This window comes from Aquila chrysaetos, chromosome 1 (assembly GCF_900496995.4).
Source record: "Aquila chrysaetos chrysaetos chromosome 1, bAquChr1.4, whole genome shotgun sequence".
Classification (NCBI taxonomy): Eukaryota; Metazoa; Chordata; class Aves; order Accipitriformes; family Accipitridae; genus Aquila; species Aquila chrysaetos.
Window position 1 is genome coordinate 22,811,388 of NC_044004.1, and position 17,298 is coordinate 22,828,685.

A 17,298-nucleotide genomic window follows, 5' to 3' on the forward strand; every position below is an offset into this window, starting at 1 on the left:
CCACTGTCTTCGTGTTTAATCCTGGATGGCATTAACTTCCATTCTGTATTTGTCCACTTTTTGCTGACTGTTCTATCTTAACTGTAAGATTTGCAGGGCACAAAATGTTTCTTGTTTGTATAATGCCTCATGTTTTCAGACCTCAGTCTTTTGGTCCTGTCTGCGTTCCCTTCATGCAGATGATCATCAGTATGTTCAGACCTCTTCTGCTTTTCTATATAGTTATGAGGCCACTTATGTAGAAGGTGTGTAAACTTTTATATGTACATACATCAATTTGGATGTGCTTTGGGTGTTATCTTATCCCTAAGAGATTCTGTGCTTCTCTAAGTGTTAATCCACATCAATGCTATGAACTGACTTTGGAGACTACAAGGCTTTCTTTGTTTTACGAGATTAAATGCTCTCTGCTACAAGACAGAGGTAGTGCGTCTGAGTATGTATAGACCTAAATCCATACAATTTTGAGGGGAGAAAAAAAATCTATGATGGTTAGGAAACTTCTGAGATTCTGAGCAGTTTACTTACCATATTTGTATAAGAATTTAAAATACTAGCTTTGGTTTCCAAATAACTCCTCCTGATATGACAATTAGTAAGAATATCACTACCAATATTTTTCTTTGAAAAAGAAAAAACACTAACCCCCCCCAACAAAAAAACAAAGAAACCCCACCAACACAAACCAACCAACCAACCAACCAACAAAACCCCATGTCATAATGAAGTTTGTTTCATTACAGGTAATGGTACCAATATTGAGTACTCAAAATCCTGCTTTTGCATAATGTAGAAAGGAATGTCATTCTTCTGTAATAATGTATAACACACCATGGTAGGTTTTTTTCACTGCTCTGCTATGTCTAATATCTTGCACATATACAGACAAATACACAGAGATTCAAACCAGGAATACTAGCACAATTACAAAACACGCTGGAACATGCACAGAGTTACAAGAGTAACTTGGCATGCTTCTCATAATTATCTGATTGTTGCTTCTTCAGCAGTTAAATCAATTCATCGGCATCAGTCCCTGGTGTGAGATTGGCAGCTTCAAAATCCATGTGTAAAACTCTGGAATGTTTGCTTCTACTAACAGGAATTGGTGGTTTTGGCTTTTTTTCCCCACATCAGGCTTTTAGGCTTCTCAGCGTTAGTTGTCATGTCTGGAGAGCAACATTTTGAGTTACGTGTAATTGTGAGAAGCTATATCCTTGAAAATAAAATGTTTCCAAATTCACAATTGGTAGGTGTGAATTTGTTCTTTTCTACACACAGCTCCAAAGCAAGATGGAGGTAGACTTCCCAGTTGTGGATATGTATTCAAAATTTGACTAGTGTGCATATATGCTGTGTACATATACACATAATTTTTGGCAAACTGTGTTTTTAAACCAGGATAAAATAGAAAGGGGGAGGGGGGAGAAAAAGTTAACATCTTAGTTAAGATTTCCCAATTAATACTACTATTTTACGATAAGGGATTTATGACTACTCCTCAGGCTTGATGCCAGTAAGAATCTTTCCATGTCAGTGGACTTTAAGACTAATTTGCTGTGATTATCAGGGAATTGCTTTGTCAGACTTCCTGTTCACTTTTGCGAGGACAGACCTGTTAATTCCAACTCATTTACTTTATGTGGAATGAAAGGTAAATTCAACAAAAGTGGTCATAAGCCTCAAGCTTTTACTAGTAACAGTTGATGTTGGTTCTACATACTGTACTCATAGAATAAAACATCACAACTGTGCTTTAAAAATGTCAGAATGCTTAATTCATCAAACAAGGGCATTATTGCACTGCAGCAAAGGAAATGCTCATAGCCAAGTGAACAGTGAATTTTTTCAGCCAAGAGATGCAGCAGAAACATTAAATCAGAAGGTTGTCTTAACAAAGCGTCTTCTACAGACATCAACACAATAGGACAGAGTGCTCCCTTAGAATTTTGAAGGCATTGGTACACAGGAAGGACAACCAAGTGCATGATGTATGTTTCAGATTAAAACCAGAGGTTATGAAACAGAGAAAACATTTAAGAGCACTGATTTAAGTTCCTGCCATGTTTAGAATTGCACGTGACACAAGGGAAATTCAAGCCGAAATGGACATGAATTATTATTTAAGTCAGCTCTTTTTTAAGTTGACTATAATTATTCATCTAAGTAGCCCTTTTCTTTAAAATGATGATACTGTGCAATATTTTTATTCAGTATCTTCTGATTATCACTTTCTGATATTTTGTAATTCATCTTTTTTTAAAAAAATTATTTTTTAAAATTGAATTTATATATTAGTTATATTACTATGCATATTTCAATGAAATTTATCTTATATATTAATGTACATATATTACTTGTGTGATCTGGAATACTTATGCTGAACTTCATTTAGAACTTCAGTGGTCAGTTGCTTGCTTCAAATACTGAGACATAGAGTTGGAGAAAGAGGGAGAAGTGTATTCAGTTCAGTGCTTAGCTTTTGAACGTGTTTACTATCAGTGGTATATTTTCCCCATACTAAAATGATTAAACAGAGATCCATGTTTTGTAAGTGCAGTTAATCACATGTTTGTTCTTTAATGCATAAATCAAGGAAGCTCTTAATTTGAAGGTTTAATTTTAATACAGATTAATAACAGTAAATGAAAAATTGGAATTTAATATAAAAATAAAATATTGGTTATGTGCCCTTGATCTTCTCTTTTTAAGATCAGACAAACCAAAGTCTTTAAGTTTCTCCTCTTGTATCACATGCTTCAGTCACCTAAACATTTTGGTGCCTCTTCTGAGAAAAAACAGTAGATGACTGTCTGTCTTGAACTAAGGGGCCCAAAACTAAAAACATACATGCTCCTGTAACATGCTGAAAAGCAGAGAATGATCACTTATCTCAACCCGATGTTGATGCTTTTAGTGGTAGAGCGAGGTATGTGGTTGGCTTGGTTTGCCACCAGGATATACTGCTTCTCCTGCTCAACTTGTCCAGCAGGACCCAACCCTCTAGGTTCTTTTCTACAGAATTGAGTGAATATGTCTTAAAAATAAAATGGGAAGAAGGTTAATATTCTATTTTAAGTAGAAACAAAATTTTATATTTCAAAGCAACTGCTAGCATAACTGTATGTGGACAGGAAATTTCTATACTATTGAACACGGGACTGGTATGACCTTAACTGTAATGATGTATGCTTGTCTAATCATCCATGATTCGGAAATGTAATTGAAGTAGGAAAAAGTGCAGGAAAAGACAGAAGTATGAATGAAGAAGTACAAAGCATGTCTTACAGCAGAAGAAATAAGGGACCTGGAAAAGACAGAGAAATGGATGTCGCTAGTTGCTAGTGTTTGAATTGCAGGGATTGTCAGGCATCTTTATGTAGTTGTGTGCTATATTAATTATCTTTTACCATTAGGTGGTAGTATAATAGCAGATATACTAAAAATTAATTAAAATAAATACATTTACTTTATAAATATGTTATATAAAATATTATGTTAGTGTTTTTCCTTTCAGATGTTGGTATTTTACTTATAATGCTATTAGTAATACCACCTATGTCAGTGCTTCACTATTATCTTAAAAATCCTTTATAATAAAATCATATTTTAGCAATTGATAGACTAGAGAGAAGATTACAGAGTTTTAATAATTCCAGAGCAGTCTGAATAGGGATCTTGTAATACCATGGACATGAGTGTGTGTATACTGGCTGTACTGTGAGCAGTATCAACATATGCAAGTCACGAAGATAAGAAGAAAGTATTGGAGTAAAAAAGCCTGAACAGGAGGTGGATGAGTGCATTTTCAATAAATGATCCTCTGTATCATAGGAAACTGTCTAGAAAAGTAGTTACAAATCACTACCTTATATCTTACCTCCACTACCTGTTTATATCAATCTTTGTGGAAGACATAGCCTACTAAAGTTTTCTTTATAGTGTGATTCAAATTAAAGAAAGCCTGAATAAATTGCTTCCAGTTTTGCTTTCATCTCAGGAGCTGGTAAAGAATACTCTTTTCTTTATTACAGCATGAAAATAATATCATGACACTGAATTTGTCTTAGTCTAATATAATATTTAGCATTCACCTAGATTAAACCCACATACTAGATTGGAGTAATACTTTTTTTCCTTTTGGATTTAGTCTTTTTCATTACTGTTGACTTCAGACTAGATACAATCCTTTCATTGCAGTATTTTTTGCAAGCCCTCTGCTCTGTCTCATGTCCATAAAGTGTTGTAGATTTGGGGTGAGGGGTAGAGTTGTTTATTTTTGCTTTTCTCTCTTTTATTAGATGTCATGTGTTGTATCATAGTCTTTTGCCTTTAGATGTTTCAATTACATAAGAACAAGGTGCATTTAAAATATTATTTCTGTGGCTCAGTTTTATCATCTCAGTTATTTATCATCTCAGCTCTGTGCACAAGTCATCTCTTTTTAACTTCAGAAGCAGTTTTCCTGATTTGTTATAATGTAGCTTCCGATTCTGTCCACGTGCTTTTATATGATTCCAGGCTTCTAGTGGGGTTTTATATCTGAGTACAATTAGTTGATGTTCTGGAACATAGCGGCTTAGTTTTGACTTGCTTAATTATTAGCGCTTAGGTGGTGAATCACATTTTCTGTAGCAATGTACCCATCTTGTCTGATTTGATGAATCAGAATATACTATCTTGTTTGTTTTGCTCTGAATTTCTACTCCCCCCCCCCCCCCTTAAGCAGTTCATGCTTTTTGCTTATTTGTTTGCTTTATCAATTCAGTTGCTTGTAAAGTGCAGGAGCGTATGTTATACATGTTCTCATTCTTGTGAAAGTTTTGGGAGTCCTTACTTAACTCGAAATAGTGCTTTCTGATCCATAGCTTGAATCTGAGATGTGAAGCTGAAATGATTATTTTTATGCTGTAACAAAGACAAGTCAAAGTTTTAAGATGTTTCTATCATAGGAAACTCAGCTGCATCGTGTTCACTGTGTGTTTTGAAACACTGAAAAGAGCTGAGCAGGCTTTCTACCTCTGTAAGAGAAGACTCAGGGAACAGCAAGCTTCTCAGGCTATATACTAGCTTTATGTATTAAGTGCATAATTTACAGCTTCAAAGAAAATGTTCAATAAAAATATAACCACCAGACTGGGTTCAGAACTCTAGCTGAAAATTATAATCTTGTTGTCATGTTGCCCATTTGAAAAAAAAGAAAGAAACAAACAAACAAAGTAAGAAAAAGCACACCAGTTATTATTAGAAGTATACTACTAAATATTTGTCTGATGGAATGGAAAAAGATTCATGGTATCAATGGTATGGAAAGAGAAACAGTCAAAGAATTTGTTAAAAACTATTAAAAATATAGTTCTTGTTGAACAGCCAGGGAACTTTTGCCTGATAACATATGGTAATAGTTTGACAAAAATGAAAATGCATGAAAATGATGGCACTGTCATGGGGGCAAGGTCATGTTGTGCAGCATCTTTTTTTATGCATAACTTACATAGCTACAACAACATAATTTTTACACCTATCCATGCTAATATGTGTTATTTCACTTTCCTGATTTTTTTTTTTCTTCTTCTAATGCAGTTGCCCATTATCTATCTATATTGCTGCTAATCTAAGTATTTTGAGGGTAGCTTAAGTTTTGAACTAGAATGATAACATCAGCTGTTTTTAATATTAAGGAGTTATGTTATTCCAGAATATGTTCAGAAATAATTTATGCACACACTTTCCTTTCTGTTCTATATGAACCATTCTCTTCCCAGAATTTGACATGGTTGATCTAGTATTTCTTGTCACCTTCTGTCTTATCTCATCTAGTCCATTTCCTGCCTTGAAAATCTTGAAATAGTTGTAATTCCTCAAACAATTCTTACATCAGTATCTGTTACCATTTCATTAACATTCATTAAAAGTTTTGCTACTTTCTGGTTTAGGCTCTTATTCTTCATGCTATCTCAAAAGTATAGCCATGCTTTGTAAAAACTACAAAAATATTTTAAAAATTTTTGTTACTGAAGTTTGCTGAATTCTTGTGCTTGTTTTCAGAATGTTTAAAAGTATTCTCCCACAACACCCCTCACTTAAATCTACATATACAAAATCTGGAAGTACCTACATGAAAACATTTTGCAACCCATTAAACATTTCTCCCAGTCAAACTCTACTGTATGAATACTGTCGCATAGCATACATTTCACCAATATACTTTCAAAAGATAATTATCCACTGGCCACATGCCAGACAAATTTTGGTTAGATCTGACTTCCTTAACCACACAATAAACTTTCATACATAATCTTATTTAACTGCTCTGTCCTGTTATCTCTTTTTAATAAATTTAGCTGTATAACTATCAGTTAAGGATTTTAAAAGTTGCTTTGCAGTATTTGCCCTGCCCCACATAGTAAAGTTAAATTGTGTTCATGCAACAATACTAGACTTTTCTTATCAACCATATTCCCCCTGGAATTCTATTGTGAACTGTGTCCTTTGAAAGATGGTTATGGTTGGATGATTTGGAAATTAATATCTAGCTTGCTGCAGGCTGATTTAATGTTTAGCATTATTTTGGTAGAATGTGTGCAACAGACTTCTTACTCTCAGGTTTCTTCCTGTTTTGTGGCTGTTCAGTTTATCTTTTCTTTCAGGGTAAAGCAATCATGATTTACAAACTCTTTTTTTATTCCATTATCATGTTTAAGCTAGTCAAAATGTGGGTTTTTTTTTCCTGACTCAAATGAAAATGAGCTTTTTATAAAAGCAGAATCCTGGGAATGATAAACTATGCAAGGCAAATTGAGTTAAAATTGGCAAAATTGCATTCAGAGTGAAACAAATGAGGCTGTACAATTTTATAGTAAGGCATTTTGCTCAGAGGGGTTGTGGAGTATCCCTCCTTGGAAATACTCAAAAGCCATCTGGACGTGTTCCTGGGCAACCAGCTCTAGGTGGCCTTGTATGAGCAGGGGGATAGGACAAGATGATCTCCAGAGGTCCCTTCCAACCTCAGCCAACCTCTGATTCTGTGATTTTTGCTTGCAGTTCTTTGATAACTACTAGGTGATAGAATATCAAGATATTTCTTCATACTATTCATCTGTCTTACTGAGTGGCGAAAGAATCTGATTATTATCAGTTCTGAGTTCATATTCATATATGTGTGTTGTGATACTTTGTATAAATTCATGTAAATACATCATCTGAAAAGAGGAGAAAGACAGCAGATTCCTAAACCCCAAATGCTAAAAATCTAGATATGTTAAATGCAACTAATATATTTTTGACAATGCTTTTGGTAAAAATTTTGATTGTGACCTGATGCTGAATATCTTTGGGAACAATTAGTCACTCTTACAGTATAGTACAGCACATCATCGTAAACCTGGCTGTAACAGCTAGGTCAGTCCCCAGCAGTAGTCACTTTTGCCTTATACTATGTCCCTTAGAAAGCAAAGGGATCACCCACCTAGAGGAATGGACTTTCAAATACATCTGCCTCTGATTTCTTTTCACTGTTTTAAATATACGCATTTGGCATATTAGTGGTCTTGAATTTCACTTCTGGGCACCTATTTCTTTAAATCTTTCAGTTCATCTTAGGTGCTCTGGGGGTTTTATTTGTTCGGGGTTTTTTTTCCCAAGCATTGTGCGTGGGAGTGCAATACGTCATCTCTTCCTTTTAGGAAGTAGAACACTAACAGTTAGACAAGGTGATGGCTGAGCATTATTGCAGGAATGTGATATTTGGGGATATGATTCCCAAAAGGAATCTCATCTACTTAGAGGGGACCAGCATGTTCTAACAGTTGATTCTTTTTCTAATGCTTTGTTGTTTGGTTTTTTTTTTTTTTTTTGGAGGGGGCAGTGGTGTCCCTGCCTTTGTCATAGATGAGAAAAATGTTTAATACCAGTTTATTCTAGAAATATTTTCAGAATTTTTAATGCTTATTCAGGAAAAACAGGTTGCAATATTTGACTTCATTCTGTCTTGATTCACCATGGTGGTCACTGATGTTCAAGGGTTATCTGTACAAAGAACTGGGAGATAACATAGCTTTTATGTAGCAACTAAAAATATTCATTTCTTCTGATAATCTTGACTTATCATTAGGGAAAACTGTGTTAAAACTAAAAATTGCTTTGGTTTCAGGTAAAACTTTACCTGAAGTCATCTTTTATTCCAGTTGCTTCTGGTTAGAAAGCATATAGCTCTCATGTTAAAGATAAGACACTATGTATTTCAGTTCAGTTTTTTAGAAGTGTTAAAGGTAGCGTACTGTTTCTAAATTGATGTCTAAACTATCTTTTTCTGTGACTTGTGTTTAAAACTGAAATTTGAATACTGGACAAGAACAGATAAATGTTATCTTCCCCCCCCCCCCCCATAATCCTACTGTTTTGTATCCTGTTGTTAAGGAGGAGAGTAAAACTGCAACCATTTAATAATAAAGTAGAAAGGTAATAGAAATAGAAAAAGTAATGGAGTCAGGAGACAAGGAACAGCCCTGAAAAAAAGTACTGCTTTATGACAAAATAAATTATGCATAGTGCATTATTATTGTGCATTATGAATTGTTCCAATTCCACACGCTTTCTTGTGGATGAGGCAATTCATTACACAAAACCCATGAATTCATGTCTCACTTCACAAGCCACTTCACACCAATTTTACCTCAGTAGGTTTCCACTGGCCTTTGTGGAATTATTCTCAATGTACATAAATGTAAATGAGGATACAATCAGGCCTTGTGACTGAGTCTTGGTCTTGCAGAGTGAAGCTATCTGCAAACTCGAGAACACAGAGAGAATAATAATTATCTATTGTGGCTGCAGTTTTGTAATGTCTCAGGTTTAAATAGGAAAGGATCAAACAGTCATTGCACTATACTCTGATAAACCTGAAGGCACAGCAGTTATTGCAATCTATCAGCATGATCCCAGCTCAAACTGTTCTAGAAGGCTAAAGAATAAAAATGTTACATAAACCAAACAGTGAAAGAGTCTGCTGTTCTGTCCTGTAAAGATTTTTATAAAAAAAGCAATGGTTATAAGAATAACTATTACATACCTTACTCGCTCAAAAAGACTACACATGAAGGCTTTTTACTGTATGGTTTGTGTAACATTTAACACAGCAGGATTCTAATTCTACCTGAAAGCACAATAATGCACTAGTATGATCACTGTATATTATATAGGGATAGCACTGGTTCTATATACTATTAGCACTATACGTGAGTTTATATCCCTAGTCTTAAGGTTTTTCTCCCATTTCCTTTAATGTATATGTTCTATGTGATTTTCTTTTTTTAAATGTCTTTTCCATTTTCTTTTGCCATAAGGATAGATACCTTGAAAATGCTAGCAATTAAAAGATGAGAAGCAAACTTTGCCTGGGCTGTGTGTAGAGCTTCTTGGTGAATCAGGATCTGCTTTTCATGAGTATAATCCTTGTGTTATGAGCTCCATCACCAGTGAAAATCAATAGAAACAATTTCCATCTCCATTCATGATCCACTCTTCACTGGTTTCTCCTTATTTCTGGATCTACTTTATAAAAATGTCACAGGGCCCAGACAGTGAAACAATTTATTTATTAATTTTTCCCCTCTGACTGAATTCATTCCACCTAATTTCTGTTTTTAATTTTTAAATGTCTTTGTGTCACTTTGAGTATGCAACATAAACAAAAAAATATATATTCCTTCACAGGCTGAGAGATTCAGAATTTCAACAGCTGGTGCTCATGTTTTTGGTATAGATTTCAAGCTTCTGAGCTCTGGGTCATAGAAGTCAACAAAATGAGGTTAAGTCAGGGCCTGCGTACTTATGAGGTTTAGAGAGTACATTTGTATGACTCTGAAGGGAGATAAATGTGCTATTATGACAGATAGATGCAAGAATCTGCATTAGCTGCAGACGTTTATGAGCTAACAGAACAGAAAAAGCTTGAAAATACATTGGCAAGACTTGTAGGAAAATTCCTAAAATCCTATTAAGTGTTTTGCATGGTTTAAAATGTTTATGTATTTATTAATATTTATAATAAACTTCTAGATGCCTGATCTAGAAACCTTTTTTCCTGACCACTTTCTCTTTTGCATCAATTGCCAATTGGTGGTTGTAGGCTTTTTAAAATCAATACATTTAATAGAAAAATCGGCAGCAAAACATCTTGACGGAACAAGATTCTTTCTCTGTGTGTGTGTAATGTATGTTTATATATATACAAAAGTTGTATGTATATGTAGATATTTGGCAGTAAAAAAAGACTGCTCTCATGCTGAATCTGTCAACTGGAGCTTCCTACAAAGCAAACAGGATGTGAGGAAGGCTAGAAATTCATTACCATTTTAGCATTTTCAGTTGTCTTGTGTTTAAACACTAAAATGACTGTGTTCTCATCTATATTTTTTTATTTATACAAGTTCCAACTGACTGTTTTTTGGCGAGTCATCATGCTATCCAGGAAAAATGTGCTCTGGAGCAGAATTAACCTTAGTGATATGACTGTGGTGAAAATCTGGAAGAATATAGTCTTTGACTTTAATGAGAAAGAATCTACCCTGTGTTCAGGCACGTAGTTCCTGATCTCCATTGGAGGAGTTATGTTTTCTATAACATGCAGGATTGCTAAATAGGGAAGAAGAAAGCAAAATAAGGAACTGGTATCAAATGTAGAGGTTACGGAGCACATACTTTGAGAGTAAGCTCAGGTGATGCTATTTGCTGTAAAGTAAATTGAAATGATAGTAAGATACCTTGACTTTGGGTAAAGAAATCTTTTTTTGTTAGATGGTTGACTGCCCATTATAAAATTAAAGTAATGTGGTGAAAATTATACTAGTAAAAAACCTAAAATAACATTTTAAAGTTATGCTAATAAAAAAAAACCCAGCAGTTGAAATTGGTTTCATTCTTTTCAACATGAAAAAAACAATGAACATCAAAAAGAATCAACTCCATAGTTAAGACTTCTGCTTTGAGTGTATTTTCTGTGTTTATTTCAGCATCTTTCAAAATGGAAGGTTCTCTCTGTAATCAATCAGTTAAACGTACAGAGAAAATAATTGCTCAAATTATGAAAGCCATGGTTTCTAGTTATAGAAAGAGTGCTAAATAAAAGAGTTCACATCTTCTGGCAGTGTACTGTGGAGACAGTAAGTCACAAGCAGATTTCATTGACACCTCAGTGAGAAACATTGCACAGGCTATGAAGTTTCCCAGATTTCTGTGGGGATTCTTTACAGTAAGTGTTGACTTTTTATTGACAGTCATATCAAATGTATAATGGAAGTGTAAACCTACAGAGGAAAAAATGTTCTTGAAACTCAGTGTTACCTAGTCTGGATAAGAAATGAGTATTGGAATTCAGCTCTAAGAAAGAAAAGAAAATTTTCTTCCCTTACGTGGTCCTTTTGCATGTTTACCACAAACTAATGTAATTTCTTCAGCTGCCCATTACCATCAGGTGGGTTCCCTCCCCCCACCCTTTTCCTGACAGCTTACCTTTATATTTTTTTCCTGATTGCATTTGGAAAAAAAACAACAAAAAAAGGGTGTTGGCTCATAAGTTCACACGTTAGTGATTTAGGAATAGTGTTCTGTGAGTTCAGAGTAGGCTATGCCTCTCAGATGGAAGGGATGTGCTGTGCAGGAGAGGTAACATCTGCTAGCAAGTTGAGGTAACACTTACTGTCTGCTACGTAATGACATGTTAGATGAAAAAACTTCCTTTTTCCTTTGCCTCCTTCCTTCACTGCCCCCATTCTCCCTGGAGACCCTGGGTGAACAAACATGGCACAACATGCTGTTGTTCCTGCTGTGTACATGGCTCACCTCCTGCCCTAGAGTCTATTAACTCCTGATAATGACAAGCACAAGTGGAAGCTGGTGATTGATGATACTCAGCACCTGCCCCATCTGCTAGGCAGATGGTTGCACATATGAATTTATTGCCGCATTGATAAAGGACTTGCTCTGTAGGTAGGGAGCTACAGATGACAAAGTGGGGAAAAGGTGAAGGGACAACATCTGCACGAAGACATACCAGTGTGTGCTTTTTCCTTTTTTTCCTGCCCCCCATGATCCCTCTGGTGTTCCACTTTTGTGGTATACCGTGTCTATTTTTTAGCAGTATGGGGGTTTTGCCTTTCCTTTTTTTTTTTTTTTTTTTACGTTTTATCTCAGTGCCCTATAATGCACTTCAGCTCCTTAATAGGCTGCTTAAAGTTGAAAAAGCAGTCTCTTCTGCTTGCTTTTACTTTAAATCCTGCCTTTGCATTTGAGGAACGGAAAAAAGTCTGAATGTTCAAAGTTGCTGGCACCTTTTTACATTTTGTGTTACTTTTGAGATATGCAGATATTGTTTACGGAGAAAGGAAGGAAGAAAACTTGGCAAAGGGACTCAGGTCATGTCATAGGGAGTAAATGAAGCATTGTTTTTACTCCATGGGGCAATCCTTGAGCTGCTGGATCTGCATCTTAGTGGAACGTTGCAAAACAGACACAGTAGGGGGTAAGAAACTAAGCTTTATACAACTCTAAATGATTTACAGACATGCAAAGCTGTAGATGCTATGCTCATTAATGAGATGCTTGCTATTTAAAATTCCTTCCTTTCATGAAGTTACGCCTTTGTGCATAGACATCCATGTTTTGTCCTCTTATTTATAATTTGTCTGCTGAAATAAATCAGGAAACACAGATTTATAGTTCCCATGAAGTTTCTTAAGCATAATTCTCTATTACAAAGAATTAGATTCTTTGGTGGGGGTAGCAAAATATTAAGAATGCAGTTTTCAGATAGGTTGGGTTTATGGTTAAGATCTTCCATGAAATTTAGTTACCATTTACTCATTTCTAAAAGTGCTCCGAACATTAGGGTTTGTGTTTTATTTTTGTGCTGCCTAACTGAAAAAGTTCATCAATTATCATAGTTTTGGCTTGCCAGATAACAGAATATTGTCAAAATACAAAAATCAGGTAATATGAGAAACAAACTTGCTAAATAGATAGGTAGTGATAGTGATGGTTATTCAGGTAACGACTTCCCTTTGCCTGTGACATGCTGTTCAGTGGTAATATAGCAGTATTTTGTTTTTCTTCTAGTATATAAAGTTGGCTACTGGATAGAATGAAAAGCAACATTTATGCACAAAGGAGGTGGATGTGTCCAACAAAGGTAACATCTCATGTCTGAAGAGCAGTGTTGTGAATAGAGTGAGTGTACCGTGTTGTACATTCCTTTAATAGGGAAAATTGTTCTTGCCGCTGCTGATGGTGTTATTACATGCTGCTGACGGCAGCATGCAAATTTGCTAGATTGCGGGTCAACTGTGAACCTTCTCCAAGTAAGCATAACTCCACTGGTCAAGCAACCTCTGTGCAAGTCAGACTGTGTAAGAGAGAATTAGCTGCCAGCTCAAGGCTTGGGGTTTGCTGCTTACTTATCTGATGAGCAGTATTGTGTATATGTAGCATGTTGGCTTTCCTGTTCCCCTGTTCTGCACTCTCCAAACCCTTCCCCAGCCTGGTATTTCTGTATTTAAAAAAAAAAAAAAAAAAAAAAAAAAGTAGGAATGAATTTACAGATTGTAAATTACTGTTTTTTAAAAAATTTATATTTTGATTTATAAAGTACCACTGGAAAAGTGCAGAGTTTGGAGTGTGTCATGCTTAATGACTCATCCATAAAATCTGAAATTCTATAGGATTACAATATAGTTTATGAAAGTAACAAAGATACTATGGCCCTATGGAAGACAAGGGTGCTTTATCTATATTTGTTTTACAGTTTCCTGGTAAATTAACCATGATATAGTCAAAGCTTTTCTTTTAAGTACTGAACAAATGAACTACAGCTCTATCTAAGGTCCAGTATGCTTCTCTGGTCCCAGATACGCTTCAGCATGTATTTGTCTGGCAGGGTGAGTTATTGATCTATCACACTAACAGAATCAGTCAGCAACGTAATATTTGAACTGTTTCATTAAAGTGAAATAGCCTTAAGTATTTAGACAGACATCTGATGATTAACGCTTTTGAAACAAGTTGGGGAATGTTCATTGCATTCATTGATCTTATAAGACGCAATACACAGAGAGGCTTTCCATTTAAATTAAGAGTCACTGAAGAATGTGCCGCTCTATTAGCAGAAGGGAATTTTTAGTGTTTTAGACTGATGTTTTCAAGGACATCATGCATCTAGAAATACTTATAGAAGTGCACGTAATGTAACTGTGATAGCTATTGCATGAGGATAGATTTTCCACAATAAACTAAGATATAAATGGACATATTAGATACAGATGTTAACACAGAAACTATTTTTTGTTTGTTCTTAGCCATAGTGATGTTAACATTTTAATATAGTTTAAGCAATGCCTGTAAAAATGAAAATTACTGAAAAAATATGCAAATACATTTCATCATTTCATGTCTTGAAACTGGAATTGCACTAGGTGCTAGTCAGTAGACAAAAAAAACCTCAATTCAATAATCCCAAATTGAGTTCCCATTATTGTAAGCTCAAAATGAAAGAAAAAGAAGCTTAAACAAAGTGAATTATGCAGTGTTTAACTGAGCTTGTATTAAGTGCTATAGATGTGTTCAGTCTCACCTTTTGTCTCAGAGAAAAACCTAGTTCTATCGAAGACAGTTCAGAAGCCTTTCGTCTCTGTATTTGCTTTTAGAGACTTGTTCTGTTGGGATGGTAAATGGATTTGACAGATGAGAAGCAATTCAAAGCCAGTTCATAGGTAGAATTGTTTTAGATTCTTGCAAGGAGAAAACATCCTTCCAATTTCTTTATAGAAAAGCATTAAGAAATGTTAGCAAGTTATCCATCCAACTCTAAGACTGTCAGTTCTCACTGAAAATACACGTTTAGTGGCATTAAGTAGGTGGTAGTGAGTTTTGCTTCTCTATGAGCAGGATGATATATTGATTATCTGAAACAAAATTTGCATAGGAGTGAAGGAAAATCATTATTATTTGGTGTGGTAAGGGACAGGCTTTATGGAAAAAGCTATTGCACAGTATTTGTTGGCAATCATTGATTAGTTATAAAACTGGTCACATCCACACCCATGACAATGTCACTCTATAATTACTTTTGCAGACACAGAAAAGAGCCCAGACATTCCAGGAATATGCAGGTAAATCTTGGTACTTCATACTCTGCAGCTGATGGACTACCAATCAATATTATAAATTAAAGGATATTATAGACTTTATGTGGCAATTCAGTTTATTTCAGCTGTCAAAATACCTAGTTCATTTGAGGTCAGAGTTAGTCCACTTTTCAGTGTGTATCTTTTTCCATTAAACTTTAGCTCTAAAATTCTTTGAGGTTTTTGGACATTTTAATGTTCATTGAGGGTTGCCTCATGCTGTTTCCAGAGATTTTTCTGTTTACAGTTATGCATACACCAGGTGGACCTCGGTTTTCAGTTTTGAAAAAAAGGTCTGTTAACAGGAAGAGTTCAGTGCCTTTAACTTTTAGCTTTCATATCTGTGGAGTTATGCTTACAGTTATGCTTATTTCTATGCTTAATAATACAGCTAATTCAATCACTTGATCTGACACTGAGTCTGTTTACTAGATTTTATCCTTATGCATGCAGAAGCCTAAACTTGTTGGAGGATTGATTCACAGGGTTAATTAATGCAAAACCAAGAAACATTTTATTTATTGTCTTATTGCAAATAGAATATTATGGTGACAGTAGCATATAAGTGTTTGTAACCATGACCCCAAAAAGTATCCAAAGTCATTATTGGTGGATGAGAAAGAATGGCACAGAGTCCAAAGTACACTCTTGAACCATAAAGCCTTAATGGAACAATATAACTGTTGTAGGGTGTGCATGCCAGTGCCTTCTGTTTTTAAGGTTCTGTTGAATAAGGTAACATCAGTACATAATAATAATTAAGTTTAATTCTGAATAGAGAATCACAATGACTTGACCATGGTTTCAAAATACCCAGTTGTGGAAAGATACCTGACTGCAGACAGCTCTCTGATCTAGTAGAATAAAGTTATATTGATATATAGCAATTGGAAACTTAAGGAAATTATATTCAAACAAGAAATAAAATGCTTTTTTCATTGTCCTAGTTTCAGCTGGGATAGAGTTAACTGTCTTCCTAGTAGCTGGTACGGTGCTATGTTTTGAGTTCAGTATGAGAAGAATGTTGATAACACTGATGTTTTCAGTTGTTGCTAGTAGTGTTTAGACTAATGTCAAGGATTTTTCAGCTTCTCATGCCCAGCCAGCGAGAAAGCTGGAGGGGCACAAGAAGTTGTCACAGGACACAGCCAGGGCACCTGACCCAAACTGGCCAACAGGGTATTCCATACCATGGGACGTCCCATCTAGTATAGGAACTGGGAAGTGGGGGCGGGGAATCGCCGCTCGGGGACTAGCTGGGTGTCGGTCGGCGGGTGGTGAGCAATTGCACTGCGCATCATTTGTACATTCCAATCCTTTCATTATTGCTGTTGTCATTTTATTAGTGTTATCCTTATCATTATTAGTTTCTTCTTTTCTGTTCTATTAAACTGTTCTTATCTCAACCCGTGGGTTTTGCTTCTTTTTCCCGATTTTCTCCCCCATCCCACTGGGTGGGGGGGGGGAAGTGAGTGAGCGGCTGTGTGGTGCTTAGTTGCTGGCTGGGGTTAAACCACGACATTCATCCAGAAGGTCAATTAATAATTGTAACTATTTGTTTGGAGACTTACTAAAATCTCTGCCACCTGAAATCTAACTCAAGATTTAAGTGGTTTTATTTACAAGAATAGAAATACTTTCTTCAGAATTGTTTCTCAAATGAAAAATCTTTGAGGCTCTAAATTATTATTCTGATAATCTAGCACAATTTCAAAAAAACCAAGTAATTACTTCAAAAAACAAAGCACTAGTTTATGGGAGAAAAAAATTGTCATGGAAGATTTAAAAGCCCATTTTTCTTTGCCAGGGCTAAGAACACTGTAGAATAGCTTTAGTCTCCCACACTTTCTTATTCCATGTCCTATAACCATACTCCAATATGTATATATTTTGATGTGTCTAATAAATTTTTATCCTTCCTCTCAACTCCTGCTGTCATACATTTCTTCTTGATTCTGTCCTGTTTGAAATACTTCCTAGTAGGGTGAAGAAGTAGTCAGTATGTAAGCAGTTGTCCTGATTTCAGCTGGGGTAGAATTAATTGTCTTCCTAGTAGCTGGTATAGTGCTGTTTTTGAGTTCGGTATGAGAAGAATGTTGGTAACACTGATGTTTTCAGTTGT

General features: G+C 35.4%; 1 protein-coding gene across 1 annotated transcript in view; it reads left to right on the plus strand.

The window, feature by feature from the left end:
- PCDH7 (protocadherin 7) overlaps positions 1-17,298 on the plus strand; it is a 296,633-nt gene that overhangs the window by 225,850 nt on the left and 53,485 nt on the right.